Source organism: Protopterus annectens, chromosome 1.part1, assembly GCF_019279795.1.
Source record: "Protopterus annectens isolate FY-2018-M chromosome 1.part1, PAN1.0, whole genome shotgun sequence".
Classification (NCBI taxonomy): Eukaryota; Metazoa; Chordata; order Ceratodontiformes; family Protopteridae; genus Protopterus; species Protopterus annectens.
The window spans coordinates 1,944,986,968-1,945,010,551 of NC_056726.1; positions in this window are offsets into that span (position 1 = coordinate 1,944,986,968).

Sequence of the window (23,584 nt, forward strand, 5' to 3'; positions counted from 1 at the left end):
GCTAGAACAGAGTGGTAATGGTATTTTTCACTCTAAGGTATACAGGAAACCATGTTGGAAAAATGGGCTTTTGGCAAAGGACAGTAGACATCCTGGCTTTGTATTTCGTAATATTGTTAAAGGACAAACCTTGCATCTATCTAGGCTATGTTCTGATAGTGACAGTTTACATGATGAACTTAATATGTTCAATACCAGGTTGATGGCCAGGGGCTATAAACAGGCAGAGGTTGACCATATTATGCAAGATGGAATAGGTTCCAGAGAGACAGAGGCAGCACCCTGGCTCTCTTCCAAGGAGGCATTGAATAGATCCAGAACCACCAGACAAAGTAGGAGACAGTCAGTTAATAGAAGTAAGAGCAAGGTCCCTTTATATGTCACCAATAGTAGTGACATTCGATGGGTACAAGATGTGATTCGAACCAACTAGAAAATTTTGCAAATTGATGATTCCTTGAAAGAATTGGTGGGAGATTTTCCTGATTTTGTATTTAAGAGAAATAAGAATCTAAAGCAGATCCTTTGTGATAGGCAGCCTAATGGTAGAGAGAACTTTCAACAGGGTTGGAACTTTCCCATGTCAACATTGTAAGGCATGTACTTATATTAATATGAAATCCAACTTTACTCACCCTACAACAGGGAAGGAATATACCTTTACAGCCATGGCAACCTGTTTATCTAAGAATATTATCTACTTAGCAACTTGCACCTGCTGTCCCTCATTTTATGTGGGGAAGACTAATTGCAGGTTCAAGGACAGGATTCTGAGACATTTGTCAGTGATTAGACTTAAGGACAAACGGAATGCGCACTCTACACATATAGATAGTTATCCAGGCCATTGATTTTTGTTTCAGGCATTACAACAAATTAATGGTGATAGTAGAAAGGGGAGTATTTCCAGCTACACAGAATACTGTGAAACTAGATGGATTATTGAACTGGGGGCTAATAGGCATCCAGGACTTAATGGTGTGGTGCCTTTAAGGCTGATTCTGAATAGGTATAGACCTTATATTCAGACAGATTAATTCTTAATTGTTTTATTAATTGTTTTATTGGTTTTAGCATCTGATTGGTGTATATACATTTAAATGTTTAGTGAACTGTCTTGTGCTGTATGTCTGAAGAAGGGTTTGTACCTGAAAGCGCTAACATCCTTGTATATTAAATTATATTTAGATTTTCAGCCTGTTGGTTTGTGGACTATATTCTTTTTTGTCATTTGCTGCTTTTTGGACCACAGACCTTAACTACCTACCACTTTGGACTTTTTATTTTGTTTCACATGACCTATCAAGACCACTTCAGATATTTTTCAACTATAGCCTCAAAACAGGCTTGGTCTGGCTTTGTACCATGAGAATGGAGGATTGCATCAGTTATCCCACTTCAGAAGGGTGGACTATCAATGACCCTGGAAACTACAGACCTATTAGTCTGGCTACTCTAACATGCAAAGCCATGGAACAAGAAATGGTCAACAAAGACACAGGCAACTTTAAGACACTGGAACCAACCCAATTTGGCTCTGTCAAAAGAAGATCATGCCTGCTAAGCCTTGTAGGCTTCTTTGAAAAGGTCATCAAGGCAATGGATGAGGGGGAAATGGTGCATACCACCTAACTGGACCTGGCTAAGGCATTTGATACAATCGTCAACTCAGGTATAGTTAACAAACTCACTGAACTGGGCATAAACCCCTGCATAATTGACTGGATTACCAGCTGGCTCACAGACAGGACCTAGGAAGTCAGGACTGGTGATACCACCTCCACTAAGAGACCAACAGGAGTAACTCAGGGCTCTGTGCTGGTATTGCTGCTATTTGGCATCTACTTTTCACAGGTAAAGGCTAATGTCAAGGGCCTTTGGCTGACCAAGTTCTCAGATGACTGCAAATTGGAAGCTATCACAGATTTCCCCATGAAGCAAACATCTTACAACAGGGCCTACCACAGACAAATGATTGGTGCCAAAGTCATGCACTAAAACTCAGTGTCAAAAAATGTTTATAGTGCCTTTTGGGAAAACTGCCACTAAGGCTAATTACTCCATCGCTAAGACAGCTCTAAGAGCTGACCCAGTAGTCAGGGGTTTGGGAACATATGTAGACAGTAATCTGGCCTTTGATTGACATGTGGCCAAGGTAGTAAGAAAATCATTCTAGGTCACCAACTTATAAGTAAGGGCATGGCATCCCGGTCCAAGTTAGTCATAGTGCCACTTTATTTAGCCATTATCAGACCCAGCATTGAGTATTATGCCCCTTTTGGCATGTGTCTGACCACACATATGAAACATCTGGAACACCCACAAAGGTTCCCTACCAGAAGCATCCATGATATAGACAAATTGTCCTATACAGACTGCCTTAAAGCCTTATCTCTATACTCCATCTCCTACAGGTTACTGAAAGACGATTTATGCCTGGCATACAAGGCATACTCAGATCCAGCTCTGATGGGTTTTTTGCACAGCCACAAAATGAACGGCATCAGAACCACTAGATTCAAGGATTTAAATGTTGCTTGTGACATACATAAGACATGTTCGTAGAACAGATATGTGTCTCAGAGGATCCCCATGCTCTGGAACAGGTTTCCCATCCATATGAAGCACAGTCCATCTCTAACCCTATTTAAACATAACTTTGACCAATGGATGGGAAATCAGAAATTCAACAAAAACAGCATTCACTGAAATGAAAAAAATAATAAACAAACACCACAGAAGCCAGTGTACCACTTTATTCTCCTGGTACCTCGGCTTTTCGCCTTCAAGGGATAAAGCATTACAAAATCCAGCAGCCTTTAATATATACCCTAATTAGTTAATCAATCAATCAAACAAATAATTCAAGTGACACTCCAATAATTAAACAATGAAAATACCCCACCAGAAACTACAGCACGTTATAACCCCACGAACATTGTCGAAATATAAATACATTAAAAAAGGCAATTTTTAAAAAAATTCTTATGCATTAAAATACACATACTCCATACAGAAATGCAAATGCATATTTCTAAAATACTCAGAAGTTCAGACAAACTTCTAAATTCAGCCCACCAGGATGAAGGGTACCATAGTTCAAAATATAAGTAGTTTCCAACTGATTTACTTTAGAACAAAAATCCACCCTCATTCCTACCAGTCGTGCCAAAATACTAAAAAACAGAACAGCCCCATTACCACCATGTTTTTTAAAAAAAATGTTCAGCTACAGGGCTTTCCCTCCTTTGATTCCTAATGTCAGCTAAGTGTTCCAATACCCTTATCCTCAGCATTCATTTTGTCTACCCTATATACCACCAGGTGTCTTCACATCCACACCCCAAAATATAAACCATTTTACAGGATTTACAATTAAATCTTTCATTAGCCACATACTTACGACCATTAATAGTAAAACCTGAACGATTACGTATATTATTGCATATACTGCAGTTACCACATGCAAATGACCCCATCTGTTTACAACTAGACTTCCTAATTCTGACAGGTCTGTTCAGTCATTTCTTTAAGTTACAATAACGACTGAAAGAGAAGGTCACGCTCTCAGGGAAGACCGTGCTTAACAATCCATCTGAAATGACCATAGGTCATAGCTCCCTAAATATTTTCATAAGAGAATCTGAAACGAGACTATACCTAGTGACATCAGAAATTCATCCCAGGTCTGGGTCCCATGTCTCTGATAAACAGATGGAGACAATAATGTCCAAACTAACATACCTCCCCCTGCAAATCAACTTCCTAACATACCTCCTGCTAATAAATGTCTATGATACATAAGGACACAATTGGGTTGCATTGCACAGCTTCACATATGAAGGCCTTGCCAGTCATTATTCTAATATATAACTATGAACTATGAACCGTTTCAGTGGATATTGCTTATACCCTAGCAATGTCAGGTTCATACCTAAGTCTTCATTCTGACTTGAACATGGTGTCAGAAATAACACTTTCTGTCAGATCTTAGGGTAGGGCCCCTAGCTGGAGTGAAAGAAAGACCAAGATCTTTCTTGGCCTTTGACATGCATTATACCAGGCCAGACTTGAAGATGAGTGAAGGACCATTTACAGAGATTCCTATGTGGATGGAACTTGGGAGATGAACTGTCCACAATGACTTGAATCTCTCACAATGGAGAACAGTGCAGGCATCGGTATGATGACCTGCAAAGAAGATGAACTGACCAACTTTTCCAGTGGAATGCAGAAGTACATAAGAGCTCTTCAGAGTTCTATAGTAAATATGACATGACCATTATTAATGCAATATCAATATTTAATATATGTTTCATTCCTTTAAGTGTAGTTAGAGACTGTGGAGCTTATTGCAGACTTTTGTTGTAGTTTTACAGCAAATATTATTAACAGCAGTGTAATAGTGTGGCATTACTATTACTAATGCAATATTTAACATGTTTTTTAATCTCCAAGGTATAGCTACAGACTGTGGAGGTTATCTGAAGCTTCAGTTTTATTTTTACTGTAAATGTAATTCTGTAATGATTGCATTTAAATGTGAGCCATTACAACAGATGCTATCTCCTGCTCCATTAACGTATGCACAGTTTAGTACATCTGATGAATTCTGCAGTCAAAAACAAGTATAATGTAGGTATATATGAAGTAAAAAAAGTAGATAAATCATTACATTTTTGCACAGCATTACCAATTACCATTCCATTTACCTTCCCTGTAGATATCTTGCATGTTATTGATAATGTACAGGGAATTTTCAGAAGCCTTCTTTACATCTGCAAAAGCTACGTTCAATAGAACCATGTACCTTGGGTGGAGCTTAGGGGAGTGAGGGAAGTGCTGGACTATTTATTGGTCAATAATTTTGTTGCTATGGCAAGTTTACAGTTTGTCCCCATGAACAAGTCCAAACTTCTGCAGGTGTGCCGATTAGCAGAATAACTAGTAGCAATATTATTGGAAAAGCATGTAAATATTATAACTATTAGAAGCAAATATCAACAAAGGAGCACACAGTTATTGCCTGCAAACCATTCCTTATTAATATAGCTGTGTACTTCCTTCAGCCAGATCAATACCTTCATGGAACTGGTCTTCCTGAAATGTAAGAACTGATCAGTATCACCCCAAAGGTATGTGGTGCTTCTCAATGCATGCTTTGCAGAGGTTGAGAAGTGTATGTAACAATTTCAATACATATGCAGTGCATTCCATACTTGTTCTAGAAGTGTACATAACATCAAAAATGCATGTTCCATTTCTTACATACTTAATTGGAAGTCAGGGAAAAAATATTAAAACTATCTGACTTGCTATTGTCTGGCAGTTTCATTGCAGTTACATGGTTGCATGCTTGACTTTTTCAATCAGTACACAGGGCGGCATAGTTGGGGGTATTCTCATTTCTGGTGAATTAATCATTCCGTTAACAGATGCGTGGGCAAAACGTATTAACATTATATTAAAATATTAAAATATAACATCTGCAATTAGCAATGTCCGGTAAATATACAGCCAAGGACATGTATTCATTTACATTTATTCCTTTTTTCTTCTTTTCATAGGACATAATTTAATAGAGGATAGCCATCATCTCTTTCAAAGGAAGCAGGCATGGCTGGGCCCGGACCCAGTAAGTAATGCTTACCCCCAGGAAAACAAAATAAGTACTAATAAAAAAGAAAATATAATATTAGAAAATTAATAATAACATGAGTAAGTATTCAGGGAATACAGGTAATTTTTGCATTTACAATTAGAACTGTAATACTACAAATATATCAAATGTAGCATTCCCAAAGTATCAGTAACTGTACTTCAAATATAAGTTCATGTTGTTTTGATAATTATTCTTTGGCATAAAGTGCATTGCTGGCATTTAATAAATAATGATGAAAATATTAATGGTCTCATTTTATTCTGTGAAATAAAACATTTGCATTGCAATACTGTTTCCTTTTTTGTCTCCTTTTGAAGAACCACTAAAGCTTGGGACACTTTAACTGTAGTAAACCCAGGCATGGGACAGATAATTTCTATCCACTGCCTGTTGTGGGTTTGCTTCACAGGGTAGGAGTGGTCATTTTCCCCCTGTGGACACCCTGTGGTGGGACAGCATAGAAGGCCAGCATACTGAACTTCAGGACTTGGTAGAGGCTGCAGTAGAATGGGCTGTGCAGAGGTCATGGAGGCTGTAGTAGAATGGGTTGTGCAGAGGTCATGGGGGCTGCAGTAGAATGGCCTGTGCAGAGGTGGTGGTGCCCTTATCAAAGCCTTCTTCAGCAGGTGCAAGACTCACTGTCTCAATCAATTCTGATCCCCCATTCACCAGGCATCTCAACCCCCACACCTTCAGGGTCCCCCTGACAGGAACATCAAGCAAAGAGCAAGCTGAGGCTAGCTACACTGGGGTGTAACGGCAGTGGTCACATCCCTATTGCATTTGTCCACCATCATTTTGCCTGCCTCCTTTTCATTTGTAAGCCACACATAAGGTTCTTGTATGTCTTGTCTTTGTTGACATCTACCTCCACTGTACATAATAAAACATTCTTAACCAAGCAAGAGTGAATGCAGACTTTCATTCTGAAAGGTACAAGATTTGGCACATGGAAAGAATGGCAACTGTTCAGCAATTTCTGGGTAATTAAGAGACCATGACATTCATTCCAGCCTCATTCCAGTTTCTTTCAGTTATTTCCAGTTCATTTCAGAGTGCTTCGGTCATTTCAATTCTTACAATGGTGAGCAATTATCGATGGATGGGGACAATATTTGCAGTTAAAGTAAGTCCCAAAACCCTGTTGCAACCTTGCAAATCTATTAGCAAACAAAGTGTATGTTATAAAGCAGCAGAGTTCCTACTTCAGAAAATCTACAGTAAAGGCTGAAATAACTTCAGACTCTCCAAGATACCAGTGTAAAGGACATTATCCAGTTAACAGCATCGTATCAGAAAATTTCACCATCTCCAAAGCAGACAACAGACGTCCAACAGACAAAGCCAAGGGAATCCTTACAAGATACAGTTCTTATAAGATGCTTTCATATTACGAATCTCCAAAGTATGCGCAGCTTCAGAATTTACAATATTTTTATTCTTATGTCAGAAATATGTTATTGTATTCATAGGTTCATAGGTACTTACTAGGCTATTGATCCGATCTTCAGAAGCCTAGCCCTGCATTCCCATGAAATTTTTAGCCTTTGTAATTTCAGTACAAATAGCCCAGACACGGCAGAACATTTACATGTTACCCCTATCCATCAGGGACAAGGGTGCTAAACCAGGGGTGAATTTGTGGCTTCCTATCCATTCATCCAGATTATATTTTAATAGAGAAGGTGAATATTTGGCTTTATGTGGACAGAAAGACTATTCCAAAGAAGTGGTATTCTCTGTGACACAAATCTATCCCTGTAACATGTTCTGTTTATATTGTACAAAATATTAACATCTCTTGAGAAGGTGTTTATGCCACCATTGGACTTGCATGGGTGCAATGCATCTGAGAGGATAGGGTCTGTTGAGGCTCTGTACACAAGGCAGAGATTGCCCCTTGATAGCCTGTATGGTACTGAGAAGAGAGACAAGGCTTTGAGATGGTCAGTGTAGCTTTTCTGATTTAGGCCCTTGATTTTCTTGGTGTGGTCACTCAAGCTGTGTTAAGTATTTGGATAGGTACATACTGAAGGGGGCATTATACTCAATGGTCAGCCGGTTTCCTATCAGCTGACCGAAGACGCAGGTTAGTAAATGCAACTTGGTTGAGCTGTAAATGCCAAAACAGTAAAATATCGAAGCAGCATGTAAGAGAATTCTTTCCCTGGGAAAGAATTTGCTTGGCTGCTTCGGTAGTTTGCCATTTTCTGCATTGTAGTGTGATCTCGGAGTTGGTATATTTAAGTAGGGGTGTGGGGGGGGGGCAAAGCCCCCCACTTAATATCATGTACTAAATTGTTTTTTTTTCTTTTTTTTTTTCTTTTTTTTTTGGAACAGTGATTTTTTTTTCCCTTAGAAAAAAATCGCTGTTCTGACAGTTCGGTTTTGTAAGCCTTCGCTTACATGGGGTCGATTAATCACCGTTCGCTAACCTAAGCATTCGGTGATCTAATATACACCCTGGTCAGCCTAATGGGTTTATAGGTTTATAGGAGGTTACTAGGCTAGTGGCCCTAGAGCCCTTACAAACCTAGCCATGTTTATCCCGATTTCCTCAATTGTCTTTGGTTAGATGCATGTAATTCACAGAACGCATCTACAATAAACAATGAGTATTCGTTCCACGAGGGACATGGGTGCCACCCCTGGGGTAAATCTCTGGTCTCCTATCCATTTGTCCAAGTTGTACTTAAATAGAGTCAGTGAGGAGCTCTACTTCACATGAATTGGAAGTTTATTCCACAGTAGTGTCAATCTCTGAGAGATAGATCTGTCTCTCCACATGTTCTGTTAATATCGCAGGCTCAGTTAAACAAGGAACTCTTGTACCATTTGACTTGTGGATGTGCAGCATATCCATTAGGGCAGGGTCAGAGACTGCCCTGTAGACCAAGCACAAGTCACCTCTCTGCAGCCTATATGATACAGAGTACAGTGTCAGGGCTTTCAGTTTATCCATGTAAGTCACGATTTGGAGTCCCTGTATTTTCTTGGTGATAAACCTCCATGGTCTCTCTAGCTGCTGCAAGTGTCTGGTGAGGTACATGCAGAAGGGAGCATTCTACTCTATTAATGGTCTGATGAGGGTTGAGTATAGTTGAGTTATAACATCCTTAGGCCTGGATGCGATTACTTATGAGATGTGCGATGTAGAAGGTTTTCCTTACCACTGTGGATACTTGGTGGTCGAAGATCAGATTGCCACCTACCTGTGTTCCCAGATCTCATCCTACTGGGTTTGAACTTAGGGGGAGTGCTGTCAATATTGTAATTAGCATGAAATTTCACTTTGCCAAAGGGGATAATAATGCACTTTTTTGCATTTAGTTTTAGACTGTGGCTTTGGCACCAGTCATTTTCTGTGTTAGCCCCTCCTGTAATATGTTAACATCATTGGGAGGCTCATTGATTGCATCCAATTTGCAATCATCAGCAAACTTAGTAAGTCAAAGGTCATCTACTTTAGCCTGGACTTCCGAGAAATAGATTCCAAACAGTAAAGGGCCAAGCATAGATCCTTGTGGTACGCCACTGGTGACGGGTCTACTGGTAGGGGTGGAATCACCAACTTTGACAGTATGTATTCTGTCAGTGAGACAATTGGCTACCCATCAAGTGATGTAAGGGTTAATCCTGAACTGGGAGACTTTCTCAATGATACCTGAGTGGGGGATTGTGTCAGAAGCCTAGCTAGGTCAAAACAGACAGTATGCACTGTCTTACCTTAATCCAGGGCTTTGCTGAGTTCCTCAAAGTAGTCTATTATGTTTAATAAGCATGACCTACCCTTAACAAAGCCAAACTGGGTTAGGTTTAGAATTTGAAGGTCACTTATGTCCTTGTTGATAAGGTCCATGATGATTCTTTTCATGGCCTTGCAGATGAGGCTGGTTAGACTTATAGGTCTATAGTTCCCAGGGTTGGTTGATGGCTGCCCTTTGTGCAAGGGGATTACTGTTGCTATTCTTCACTCTGCTGGAACAAAGCCAGTTCTCAGGCTATGGTTAAAGAGAACTCCAAGTTGGTCAAATAGGTCCTGTTTTAGATTGCTTAGTAAGCAACTTGGGATGTTATCTGGTCCCATTGAGGCTGTGTTTTGACCTTGAAAAGCACAGATATGACCTGATCTCTAGAGATACTAGGCAGAGGATTGGTGTCAGGTATGCTTTGAGGTATGGCTGGTGGGGACAGGGGGGTGAAGTTTGTGTCAACTCTGTCAGCCAGCAGTTTGGCAATTTTCTCCAGTATAGTATGAGTGGTACCATCTACTACCAGTTTGGCACATAGCTGGGTATTTCCTTTTAGATTTCAGACATAGTTAAAGAATGCCTTATGATTATCCTTATGTAGGGAATGCTATTTTACCTTCATAATTAGCTTTAGAGGACTTTACAAGATTTCTGATTTGCTTGTTCAAGCTGGCGAGGGAATTCTTCCTCTGCTGAGTCACTTTCCTTTTGTTCTTAGACATCATTTTCTTCCTTTTGTTATATAATCTGTTTATACTTGAGGTCCACCAGGGTGGCTTGTTTTTTCAGGAGGACCTGTTTTTAATTCAGTCAGGCACAGCCAAGTCTATACAGTGGAATGATCACATCACTGGGCCTAGACACAACATTCTGAGTAATAAGCTGTGCAATGAAAAAGGACTTTCTTACAATATTACACGCATGGCGATTGAAGGACAGTTCGTTATCCACATAGGTTCCTAGGCTCCTAAATGATGGCTTGATTTTTATGGCTGTGTTGTCAATGTGATAGTTACAGGCTATATCATGCCTGCTGAAGGAGACTATTATACGTTTTTTAGCATTTAGTTTTAGTCCATGTTTATGACACCAGCTATTTGTTTGGGAAAGACCTTCTTAGAGGATTATGGTGTCCTCTAGAGAGTTTTGATGGCACAAAGATTGAAGACATCTGCAAACTTGATCAACCATAAACCTTTAACATTAGCTGTGACTTCTGAGAAGGAAATGTCAAAGAAAAATAGCCCACAAACTGAGTCCTGGGTACACCACTAGCGACAGGTCTTTTGGTGGAGGTTAGGATGCCTACCCTAAGTTTCTAGGCTCTATTTGTGAGCCAGTACACTATCCAATGAGTGACACAGGGATTAGCATTTAGCTGGGAGAGTTTATCAAAAATACCTGAGTGTGAGATGGTGTCAAATGTTTTTTATGAGGTTTAGATATGTAGTGTGCACCAGTTTTCCCTAATCCATTGCTTCAGTAATCTTTTTGAAGAACTCAACCAGGTTAAGCAGGCAGGACATATGCTTGATAAAAATGAACTGGCTTGGATCAAGAGTTTGTAGGTTACCTATATCCATATTTATTAAATCCATAATGATCTTCTGCAAAGGTTTACAGATGTGTCTGGTCAGACTTATGGGTTTATAATTACCTGGGTCTGCTGACAGCCCACCTTTGTACAGGGGGATAACTGTTGCTGTCCTCCATTTGTCCAACAGAAAACCTGTTTGAAGGCTGATGATGAATAGCCTCTATAAGGGGTTTGACAGGTCCTGTTTCATATCGGAAAGTAGGCAGCCTGGTATGTTATCTATCCTCAGAGAAGCAGTGTTCTTGACCATGGAAACTGATTTTGAGGACTTCTTCATAGGGAATTTGAAGGTTGTGTAGATGTGGATATGTAACCTAGGAATGAAAGGGGAGGTCAAAGTTGAAACTAAAGTTATCCACTAGTAGACTGGCTATGCCTCAGGGCCTAAGAATACAAAGTCATCTACTATTAGCTCTGTGCAGCACTGGTCATTGTGTCTGAAGTTTCTAATATAGTTAAATAAGATGTTATGGTTGTCTTTTGCCTGGGTGGCTATTTTACCTCATATCTAGCTTTGGCTGATTTGATCAGGGACCAGCCCTCTTTGCTGAGTTTATTAAGAGTATTTTTGACATTTTACAGTTACATTTATTATTGTGTGCATGAGGGTTTTTTTTCCTTTTATTGTAGAAGCCTGTTTATACTTGGATTCCACCATATGGGTTTATTTTTCAATTTTGCATTATATTTCCTTCAAAGGGAGGATGGCTACATCTATGCACCAATCCACATCTGCAAAGAATGTGATGCCAAAGGATTCTGTAAATGCAGCGGGATCAACAGAGTGGAGGGGGATGTTGAATTTAGCCAGGTTATCACTCAGCTTTAGTAGACTAGCCATCACATAATCTCTGCAAGCTGAGGTATTTGAAGATGCTTCAGTCTTCTCTTTTTCATTTGCCTTTGGTTTGTCCAATATACCATTTACTATTTTGAGAATTTCATTCGCTGGCATATACTACTTAACTAGAATTTACATAAAACTTTAAAAAGGAAAGAAGCTGAATTTCTTAGATATCAAACATTAAAAACCCATGGGTTTAATAATGAACTTGAATGGAATGTTTTTGTAGGAATGACTAAGGTGTTTTAATATGGTTTAACTTAATTCAATGCTGTTTATTAGTTATTTGTTTTAATTGATTGATTGACTGTATAAGTGTTTTAATGTGTAATTGATATGTATATTTTAGTATGTAAGAATTGTTTTAAATTTAATGCAGTCTAAAAAGACATTGAGCTGAGGTGATAGACAAGATAAAATATTTTTCTTTTCCAGTCAATTTCTGGCTTATATATGCACATTTTGTTATTTTTTTTAAGTTGTTTACATATTTTTATTTTTATGGTGGTCATAATGGATGTAACTCATTGGATGAATTTCCAGGATTGCTATGGTCGATGGGGAGCACGTAGAAGAATTTGAATGTTTTATGGTCTCCTCACCAATAATGAATGAGAAGGAGAAAGAACCCAGACAACATGAATGGTTGCATGCTGCTGATGATCCTATGGTGAAATTGTTTCACAGGAGACACATAAGATATAATATGTTTTTAGACTGTTTAAGAACAAACAAAAGTATAACAACAAATCCCACAAGTAAAATGTTGTGGGATAAGGTGCAAAAACTGTTATCTGAAACAAAACACATCATTACATTTTAACATTGGGAAAATACAAGGAACTTAATATAACACCATGAGGCTTGTATGCTTTTAAAAGCCTGAGTAGCTTATTTGATGAAAATTATGAAACAGAAAAAAAATGTAAGGAATGCTGGAAGTCAATAGCACACAGCTGTGCAATGGAGTGGGTTCAGATATGTATTGAAAGGGACAAAATAAAAATAAAAAATAGTAAAACCACAAACGAGATAGATGGACTGTACCAACAAATGAAAACTCAGGTGTAGCTTAGTTTAATTAGTGAGATGATAAAGAAGATGGAGAGTAAGATTAAAGAAATAGAAGAGGAACTGTTTAAAACCAATAAAAATACCGGTGAGGTATTTATCAGATTATAAAAATGATACTGACTTTTTGTGGCATAAGGATGGGAGAAAATCTGATAGAACAAATAACTGGTTTCAATTGGTTCACTGCGAGATTATATAAATGGCCTGTGAATACAATAGCACTTTTGGTGGAGAAGATGAAGAAGATGTTACAATATATGATGGGAGATAGTCTAAGTGTGAATAATGGAGGAGGAACACCACAAAAACAAATGAATTTTAAGAGAGTAAAGTGGAATTATTCATCAAAGGGAAGGAATGGTCAAGAACAGGACAGTATAAAAAAATGATGGACATAAGCTATGTTTTGACCTTCTTTTGCTGTCATTTGCCAGTATGATACAAAATAAAGTGACTTTTTAATTGTAATGTTAAAATGGGACAGTGTCCATCTGACTTTTTCATATCATATGAGACTGATAATATTAATGGGACCTCTTGTGATAATGAAACAATTGTTACATTACTAGACTTGCCTTTATATGATCCATAGTTTTATCTAAGGGACTAAAAGTTATTTTTTTCCAATGTGTTCAACTGGATGATTTTGGAAAAGCAATTAAATGTATTGTTATGTAAGTTATAATTAAAAATATTTTTATCAGAGTGATTTAATGACTACAAATGGATTAAATGTTAGTAATGCTAGTTTACAAAACACTGATGTTTCTTTTTTTCATTTGTGAAAGAATTAGTGATTCTGAAAGAAGTTTAGTCCTGGGATTCAATAACCTGTTTTCTCCATGCAGGAATAGTGTAGCAGCTCCTGCACAGAATATGGCCGCTGAGCGATCCAGTAAACAAGGCTGAGAGTGTGCACGAGCCTGCCAGCACTATTCTTGCATGGACACCACTGAATAATGCTAATTACCTCATTTGCTGGTAAAAAACATGCAAATGAGGTAAATTAGAGATTCAGTAAGCAGGCAGGCATCCGTGCAAGAACAGTGTGAGGTGCAGAAATGTATTCAGCTACTAGCCGAATACATTTCTGCAAAAATCAAAACGGAGGGTTGACAGCTCAAAATAAAGCATGTATTATAATACTTAGGCATGCCAATGGCCAAATATATGGCCACTGGCATGGACAAGTGTTGCAAAATTATAAAAATAAAAGTTTTTTTTTTTTTTGGCCGATGTCGGCCATTTAAGCATAGGACAGTGGCACGCAAACGGGATCATGCATAAAATTAAAATGTGAAAAGGCAATTGTAAGTGAAATTTGCATTTTGCCATTATAGTCTATGGCATGTAGAATCAAAACAATAACAGGTAACACTGGTTGCTAAGGAGGAAGGCTGTGATGTAGTGGTGTAACCAGGGACTAAGGCAGTGGGGTATACAAATGAGCAAATTTTACTGAATCACTAAATGGGAGACCATTCTTTGGCTGCACCTAACCATGTAGGAGCTATAAGGCAGTGGTGTAAGCAGGAGAAGCAGTTGATATGAAAAGGGAGTGTGTCATGCTTGGTGTAAGCACATTGGAGCTCCACAGTTCCCATTTGAGCTTAGCTAAGCACAGCTAAGCAGGGGGTGTGTCTGAGGTTGTATTAACTTATTCCATGAAGTGAAGAGCATTTTCGTGTTCAGGGGAAGGCCTTTTCTCAAAGTTTATCTTAGCTAAATGGGTTTGTGTGGCATGCTCCAGAGTCTAAAACAAGCAAACAAAAGAAAACCGGAAATAGCAGAACTGTTTACATTTGGGCACCAGGTTTGCACGGTTCATCTCAAGGCTTAAAAGGGGCAGAAATGGGAAGGGGGAAAAAAGGGGGAAGTATCAGAATAAAAGCAAGGGAAGTATCAGAATAAAAGCAATCAAGTACAAATAAAATAGCAGGCAGGTGGAATGTATCATAGCCAGCCAATCATACAGGCAGCATCTGCAGCACAACAGTATAAACTGTGCAAATACCTTTCAGTCTGTTTTTTCCCCACAAACTCTGCACCATTGGTGTACACACTTGGGGGAATTTTAACCGACAAAATGGTAGGGGCTGCTGTTGCTTTGATACATCAGTATGTGCTGGAGGCTGACAGCAGTGAGAAGGTTAATGCTGACAACTGCCCCAGACTGAGGAGGTGGAGAAGAGTGTTCGGACCAAGGGTAACCTACCAGGGGCTACATGATCTGAAGATAGTAGAGCAATACAGGATGGACAGAGACATACTTTAGCAAATCATTGAGCTGTGTTGGCCTCAACTCAGACCCAGAGCCAACAGAGGGGAACACATCCCAGTGGATACCAAGGTATGTGTAGCCTTAAGAATACTAGCTACAGGTACTTTCCAAAGACCTACTGGGGACATCATTGGGGGGGGTCTCTCAGGCATCTGCATCCAGGGTACTCCACCATTTCCTGGATGCCCTGCTACCACATGCCGATGAGCACATTTACTTCCCCAGCACCCGGGAGGAGTTGACCAGCAATATGCATCTCTTCCACCATGTAGCAGAATACCCAGAGATTCTGGGTGCCATAGACTGCACGCACATCCACATCAAAGCACCACCTGGTGTGGAGGGTAGGGTCTACGTAAACCGCAAGGGCTTCCCCTCCATCAACTGCCAGGTCATGTGCAATGCCCAGGGCATTATCATGTATGTGTGTGCTGGCAGCCCTGAAAGCTATCACGACTCCCACATCTGGCATTCCTCACCACTGTATCAGGGATTTGCCAGGGGGACATCTCATATGGCCATCTGGTGGGGGATGCTGGCTATGTACTGGAGCTGTGGATAATGACACCCATCAGAAATGCACACACACCCACAAAAAAACACCATAAAGAGGCACAAGCACAAACCAGGATCATTATAGAGCATGTGTTTGGAATGCTCAAGTCATGGTTCCACTGCCTTGACATATCTGGTGGAGTCTTGCAGTACTCTCCAGTCACATGTGCACACATGTACATAGTATGTGCCATGCTGCACAGTATGATCCTTCAGAAACAGCTGCAGCAGGAACAGCATTGGGAAGGGCCACACAGCCCCCCACCATTGCCAAGGTCCCCACAGGCACAGAAGTACTTGGAGGAGGAACCCCATAACCCAGCCCCTGTAGGCAGATGGATGCATGCCCAGTATGGCCTGGCCTTGGCAAAGAGACAAAGCATAGCACACACACACACACTGACACTGTAGGCACCCAGAGACTGACACATCTATCTCTGAGTTGCACACACAGTAAAAATGGATGACACACACATCACACTACCTGTAACTTACCATGTATAAGCAGTGTACTGCATGCATCCGACATAGGCAACCCTCAAGCACCGTCCACACAACTGCTGCTGGCACAAGGTAAGTCAGTATTCTTAACAATAAATGAATGTATCAGTATGTTCTGGTAGCATATCTATGGTATTGCTGCATGCATGCAAGGAAATGGGGTGGCCTATCAGGATAGCAGCAGACAACTGACAGCTATGTGGGACACCAGGAAATGTCTGCCCAATACTGGCCTCCCCACACTATGCAGTAGTACCCAAGGTGGGAAATCCCAATGCATTATATGTGGGGGGCCAATTAACTGGGGGGGTCATAGGTCACAGGCACGGATGTCAGTGTGTGGGTCCCATACTCACCCCTCAGCCTCACCCAGCAAGTCAGCTGTAGAAAACCATAAAAAATGCCTGGCAAAGGCCCACAAATGGTGACAATGTTGAATTATTCCCCTACAGACTTACACAGTGATAGCATAGCAGGTCTTGCAGTTGCAGTAAGGCTCTGAAGGGTAAGAAGTCTGAAACTCAAATGGATGCCATTACAATTTGATCTGTGGCCTTTAGTGATATACCTCTAGTCCACAAGATGGGGCATAATAGTATGTTAAATGGAACCAAAATGTAAAGCAAATATTAGCACAGTCTGTGCAAATGTGTACAGTTGACAGGTGTGCCCCCCCCCCATATTCCCACAGAAATGCAGTAACATGTATACTTGCAGGGAAATAGCAGCAGAGCACACATTGCAAGGGCTGTCCCAATACACATGAAAACAGGTTGTATGTCCACAATATGCAAGGGTCAATGAGCTATGTGTATGTGCGGTTAATACTGTCAGGATCTGGCCAGCACTTACTCCTGGCTGTTGTATTGTAGTGGTCTAGACACAGTGCTGTCTTTGACAGGGCCATGTGCAGATAACTGCAGTGCCAACTATTATGCATGTCGGCTACACCTACTGCTCTGCCACTGACATACCTAAAAGTCAGAGTGCTATGTAGAATATACTACACATATAATGGGCATATCTGCATAGTAGAATGCACTCTGTACCCACACCCATACCTCCCAACCTCTGACAGCAAGACATCTGGACAAGGTCAGAAATAAAAGTGGGATAAAGGCACAATGATAGGCATGTTAGGTTAAATAATCTAAATGATGTAATGTTGGTTACCTTAGATGTGGTTGCTCTATTTACATCAATCCCAAATGTTAAAGGGATAGATATGGTGAAAACACTTATGGTAGATCAAGGACTAGTTGATAGAAACAGAGCAGATTTACTGTGTATGCTGTTAGAAATTGTATTAGAAAACAACATCATTTTGTTTCAGAATACTTGTTACTAACAAACAACAGGCATAGCGATGGGCACTAGTTACGCCAATACCTATGCTAATTTAGTGATGGTATCCTGGGAACTGAAACATCTATTACCAACATCACAGATTATATTTTATAAGAGATTTGTGGATGATCTTTTTATTCTTTGGCACTATGATGAAAGATCACTTCTACAATTTTATGATAGGATTAATAACAGCAGTGATTTTTTAAAATTCTCTTTAAAATATTCGCGAGACAACATAGATTATTTGGATGTTAGTATTCATATAAAATAAGGGATATGCAGCACTACAGTACATAGGAAACTTTGCTATAAGCCTACTTTTTACATAGAGACAGCATGCACAACCCCAGAATATTTCAAAATATAGTTAAAGGGCAAACAATGAGATTATCCAGACTATGTTGCAACGAAGAGGTGTACAGCAATGAAGTGGCTAAACTGAAAGTTAGTTTTTTAGGGAGAGGGTATGAAGAGCATGAGATTAATAGAATATATAACCAAGTGAAATTAGAGAGAGAAGGTCGAGCTAGACCTTATTTCTCACATAGATCCATGCATTCAAGGATTACAACTTCCACAACAGCACCAACAAAGTTGTCAGTCATTTTAACTTATGCTATGAATATAAGTAAAATGGAAGAAACTATAGCTCAAAACTGGCATATTTTGTTAACAGATGACCTGACAAGAAATATTGTAGGGGATCATCCTACATATATTTATAAAAATAAGAAATGTTTAAAACATCAGTTATGCTATCCACTCTCTAATAATGTGACAAGTACAACTGACACAATATAGATGGGAATGAAAAGATGTGGGAGATGTGCACAATGCTCTTTTGTGGATGAGTTGAGATTCTTTAGGCATCCTGATACTGGTTACCTATGGGAGCTAAGAAATTCTAGTACCTGCACTACAAAAAATTTAGTTTACATAGCATCCTGCACAGAATGTTATTCATTCTATGTAGGTAAAACTAATCGCACTTTGCGGGAACGCATTAGGGATCATGTGTATTGCACTACTAAAGGTTTTATTTATAGTGCCCTAGCTAAGCACATACTACAATTTGGAGAAAAACATAAATTCCACTTCCAGGTATTGCAGGTACAGGATGTAAATGTTAGGTTAGGTGATACAGTTAATATTACGGAAACCATAGAAACTAAATGGATTTTAAGATTAGATGCACACAGGGGGAGGGGACTTAATGATGCTGCTCCCCTAAAACCTTTACTGAAATCCAGAAAGATTAAATAATTTATTATTTAGGTTTTACTGTATTGCTTATACATATTTTTATATTCATATATATTATGTATTTAGAAATGTTTATGTTTGTAATGTTAAATATATAGGTTTTATTTAATTGTTACTGAATTATTATATTGTGAGGTTTCCTTGAACTGAATATATATGAATTTACTTGTTCATTAGTTGATTGATTGCTTTATTTTAATTACTGGCTGTTTGTCTGTGTTGTAACATATTTAAGAGAGCTTAGTGCACTTTAGAATGTATGTCTGAAGAAGCGGATTGTAATACCATGAAAGTGCTTATGTTTTGTTCTGTTCAACTAAACTATTATATATTCTATGTGTTTGGATATCCTGTTGCCTTCCTGAATGATTTTTTATCTATTTTGTGGGTGTTTTTGCTGAGTTTCATTGGGCGAATTGACATATTTTATCTACTTTTGTTTTTGGGGCTGTGACTACATTCTTGCATTGCCCTTACATACTGAGGAAGTTGGTAGGATGAGGGGTTTTGCATTAGTGGTAATTGTCTAAAGGTTATGTAGTCTGAAACAGTAATGTCTGTCATTATTTTGTAGCATCAGTCTTCAATTATATGCAACTAACTTGCCATAAAAATACAAGCTTATGTAGACTGGATGAAACCTCTAGGCAAACACCTAGACAATCTGCCAAAAAATGTACAGTTGAGAGGTATGCCCACACCAGGATATGACATGTCAGGTAAGAAAGATACCACACAAGGAGGAGATCCCCAGCTGGTATATCACCAGGTTGCTGGACTGTTTACACAGTGTCATCAGTCAGGCTGTTGCTACACCTCCCAACTGGCCTTGTTGCACAATAATGTACATAGATGGGCTCATAACAGTGGTCTGTGCATCATGCATCTTGTATTCCTCTGGTAAAGCACTGTGATGTTCTAAGGATGTCTGTCACTAGGTAATGACACAATATATTGCAGTGTCAGACTACAGATATGTCAGAAAATGTCTGCCAAACAAACCCAGTACACCTAGGAAAGACATGTTTACTCCTGAGAGGTATAGCTGTAGCACACAAAATGGACCGGAGTACACCTATCTCTGGAATGGAATCCCACTCTCACTATAGAAGGTCACATTGGGCATGCTCCTACACTTAGCCCTATAAGCTCTGTAGCATGTGTGATAACTGCACAGCACTATAGTACAAATAACTAGATAGATAGAGGTTCTAATCTCAGACCTGGCAAATGTAAGTGTGTGTATGACAGTGTGTGCGTCAGAGTGAGGGAGTTTGTGTTGTTCGTTTGTAAGTAAAAAAGTTTTAGGCCATTCCCACCCACAACACTTCCCAGTGCCCCACTTTAGCAGTCCCTCTGTCATTCTCCTTAGAAGTATATTTGCACAGCCCCAACCTATAAGCTCCATGATACATGCAACAGCTATGTAACAGTATAGTACAAATAGCTAGATAGTTCTGGCAAATGTGTATAGAAGTGTGTATGTTTATAGGATGATGTATTTTGAGGACCTTCCAACCCACAGCACTTCCCAGTGCCCTACTTTAGCAGTCCTGCTGATGCCATTCCCCTTAGATGTACCTTTGGGCCATTGTCAGCCTGTAAACTCTGTAGCATGTGCGACAACTGCGCAACACTATAGCACAAATACCTAGATGGGCAGGGGTTCTACTCTCAAGTCTAACAAATGTGTGTTTGTGTAAGTCTGTATGTTTGTAGGATGAAGTATTTTGAGGGCTTTCCCACCCAGTGCCCTACTTTAGCAGTCCTGCTGATGTCATTCCCCTTAGAATCACCTTTGGACAGTTGTCAACCCAGTAAGCTCTGTAGTGCATGCTATGACTGTGTAACACTATAATACAAATAACTGGATAGGTAGGAGTTCTACTCTCAGGTCTGTCAAATGTCTTTTTTTGTATGTGTGTGTGTGTGTGTGTGTGTGTGTGTGTGTGTGTGTGTGTGTGTGTGTGTGTGTGTGTGTGTGTGATAAAGTATTTTGAGGACGTTCCCATCCAGTGCCCTACTTTAGCAGTCCTGCTGATGCCATTCCCCTTAGAAGCACCTTCAGGCAGTTGTCAGACCTGTAAGCTCTGTAGTGCATGTGATAACTGCGTAACACTGTAGTACAAATAACTAGATAGGCAGGGGTTCTACTCTCAGGTCTGGAAATGTGCGTGTATATAAGTGTATGCGCAAGATTTTGTAAGTGTGTATGTTTGTAGGATGAAGTATTTTGAGGACTTTCCAACCCACAACACTTCCCAGTGCCCTACTTTAGCAGTCCTGCTGTCATTACCCTTAGAAGTACCTTTGGACAGCATTCAATCATATAAGCTCCATGGTGTATGTAATAACTATGTAACAACATAGCACAGATAACTAGATAGGTAGGGGTTCTACACTCAGTTGTGGCAAATGAATGTGTGTGTGTGAAGATGTTTGTAAGTGTGTATGTTTGTAGGGTAATGTAGTTTGATGCCCTTCCCACCCAGTACATTTCCCATTGCCATACTTTACAAGGGCTCTTGATGTAATCACTTTAGGCATACCTTGTGACACTGTTAAATCCTATAAGCTCTATGGTGCATGTGATAACTGCATAACACTGTAGCATAGGTAGGGGTGAAACTGTGTGTGTGTGTGTGTGTGTGTGTGTGTGTGTGTGTGTGTGTGTGTGTGTGTGTGTGTGTGTGTGTGTGTGTGTGAGGCAGAGAGTCACATCAGTGTTTGGGTGAAAATCATATCCTATGGGGGTGTGGGTTATACCATTTTGAGGCATGTACCACCCAGTGTATGTCCCATTGCCCTACTTTACAAGGCCTGCTGATGTCATTCAGCCTACATGTACCTGTATACTTGTCAGTCCACTAAGCTCTGTGGCATGTACAACAACTGCATAATATTATAGTGGAAATAGTTAGATGGGTAGGGGTTCTAATCTCAATACTGACAACTATAGTAGTGTGTGAAGCTTATTGTCTGTGGCTGTTGTGTGTGTAGGTTATACCATTTTAAGGCCTGTTGAGCCCCTATCAATGACATTACTTTAAAGACCCTGTTAATGGCATCTGCCTCACATGCACCATGTAACACTATACAGCCCATACTAGTCATCTGTACAGCTATATATGGGATATTCACGTTTGCAACCTATATGTTGTTTATGTCCCCTGACAATGAGCATTCCTGTGATATCATTGCCAAACATGTCACAGTTACCATAGTGACACACATGCCAGCATCAGACATCCTACCTGACGGACACATCATGCTGATACAAAATCTGTCACACTATCACTTGTGCAGGTATGTAGGAGCAGGAGACAAGACCAATCACTATGTCTTGTGGGTTATCCCACCATCCATGAAGGCATTTGCAAGATTACCTGTTGTAAGAGGATGTGTATGTCCCAGGTATATAATGTATGTGGAACATGGCATGTGTACATAGCACTATAGTACATACAAGTGGATACATAAGGTTACTAATATGTCTATTGGCAACTGTGCATGTGTTTCTGTATGCACAGCCCCTGTGCATGTCTTCAGTGTGTGAATGTGATGGCTATATCATGTTATGGGCCTCTTCCACCCTGTGAACTCCCCCATTGGCAAACTAGTGTCGGCCCATACAGATGTTATTGAACGTACAAGCACAAGTTACACAGCTTCTAACACCAAGCCACTGTGGTGCAATGGTCATATCACAGTGTATTGTACATTAATAGATGGGTAGGTCATCTACTCTGATAAGTGTCACCTCCATGTGCATGTGTGTCTCAATGCATGTCCCCATGCAGTGGTGTGTGTGTGTGTGTGTGTGTGTGTGTGTGTGTGTGTGTGTGTGTGTGTGTGTGTGTGTGTGTGTGTGTGTGTGTGTGTGTGTGAGTGTGTGTGTGAGTGAGATGGCTCTAACTTGTTAAGGGCCTCTGAACCCACCACTGCCAATCCTAACAGTCCCTGCAGTTGTCACCTACTTCAATAGTAGTGGCAAACACTGTCACACGACAGTACTGCTGTGCTATCTGTGTTATGTATCTAGTGCTATCATTTGTAAGACTGTGCAGGTAGGGCTGTGCTCAACCCTTCATCAGCTGCCCCATGTACAGGACTATGACTCTGTGTGCACTACCAGCATGAGAGGCCAGACATGCATATGAGATAACAGACACACATGGTGGTGATTGTCAGGTTAATCTAACACAGGCTAACCCGTGCCAGGACTACATACCTCAAATCTGTCATACACAGTACCAGGCAAACCCTCATCAACTGCCTGATGGTTGAGTGGATGTGACAGAAATGGCAGGGACAACAGGTGTTTATAGCTGAATCTCTTGCAGTGAATGTAATGGCTAAGCTGATGAGGGACCTAGTGCCAGTACTCAGGTAATCGCGTCTGTATGTGTGAGCCTGCAGGCCTACAGAAGACAGGTGACATGTATGTAGGCTAGGTGGCTGTGTCAAGGGTATGTATGCAAGGTTACACTGTCTGCCACAATTGCCCCTCATACACTGTTGCATGTAAACACACCTGCTAAACATGTACATGTGCAGCTGTACCATGGCTATGATAAGGTGACTGTGTTACCACTCTGCCTTACCCAACATTGCTACTGGCAGTAAGCCCACAGCCTGCAGACACACAGACACCAGGAACACAACCAGAATACAGTACGTGACACTACAGTCAGTCAGCAGTACT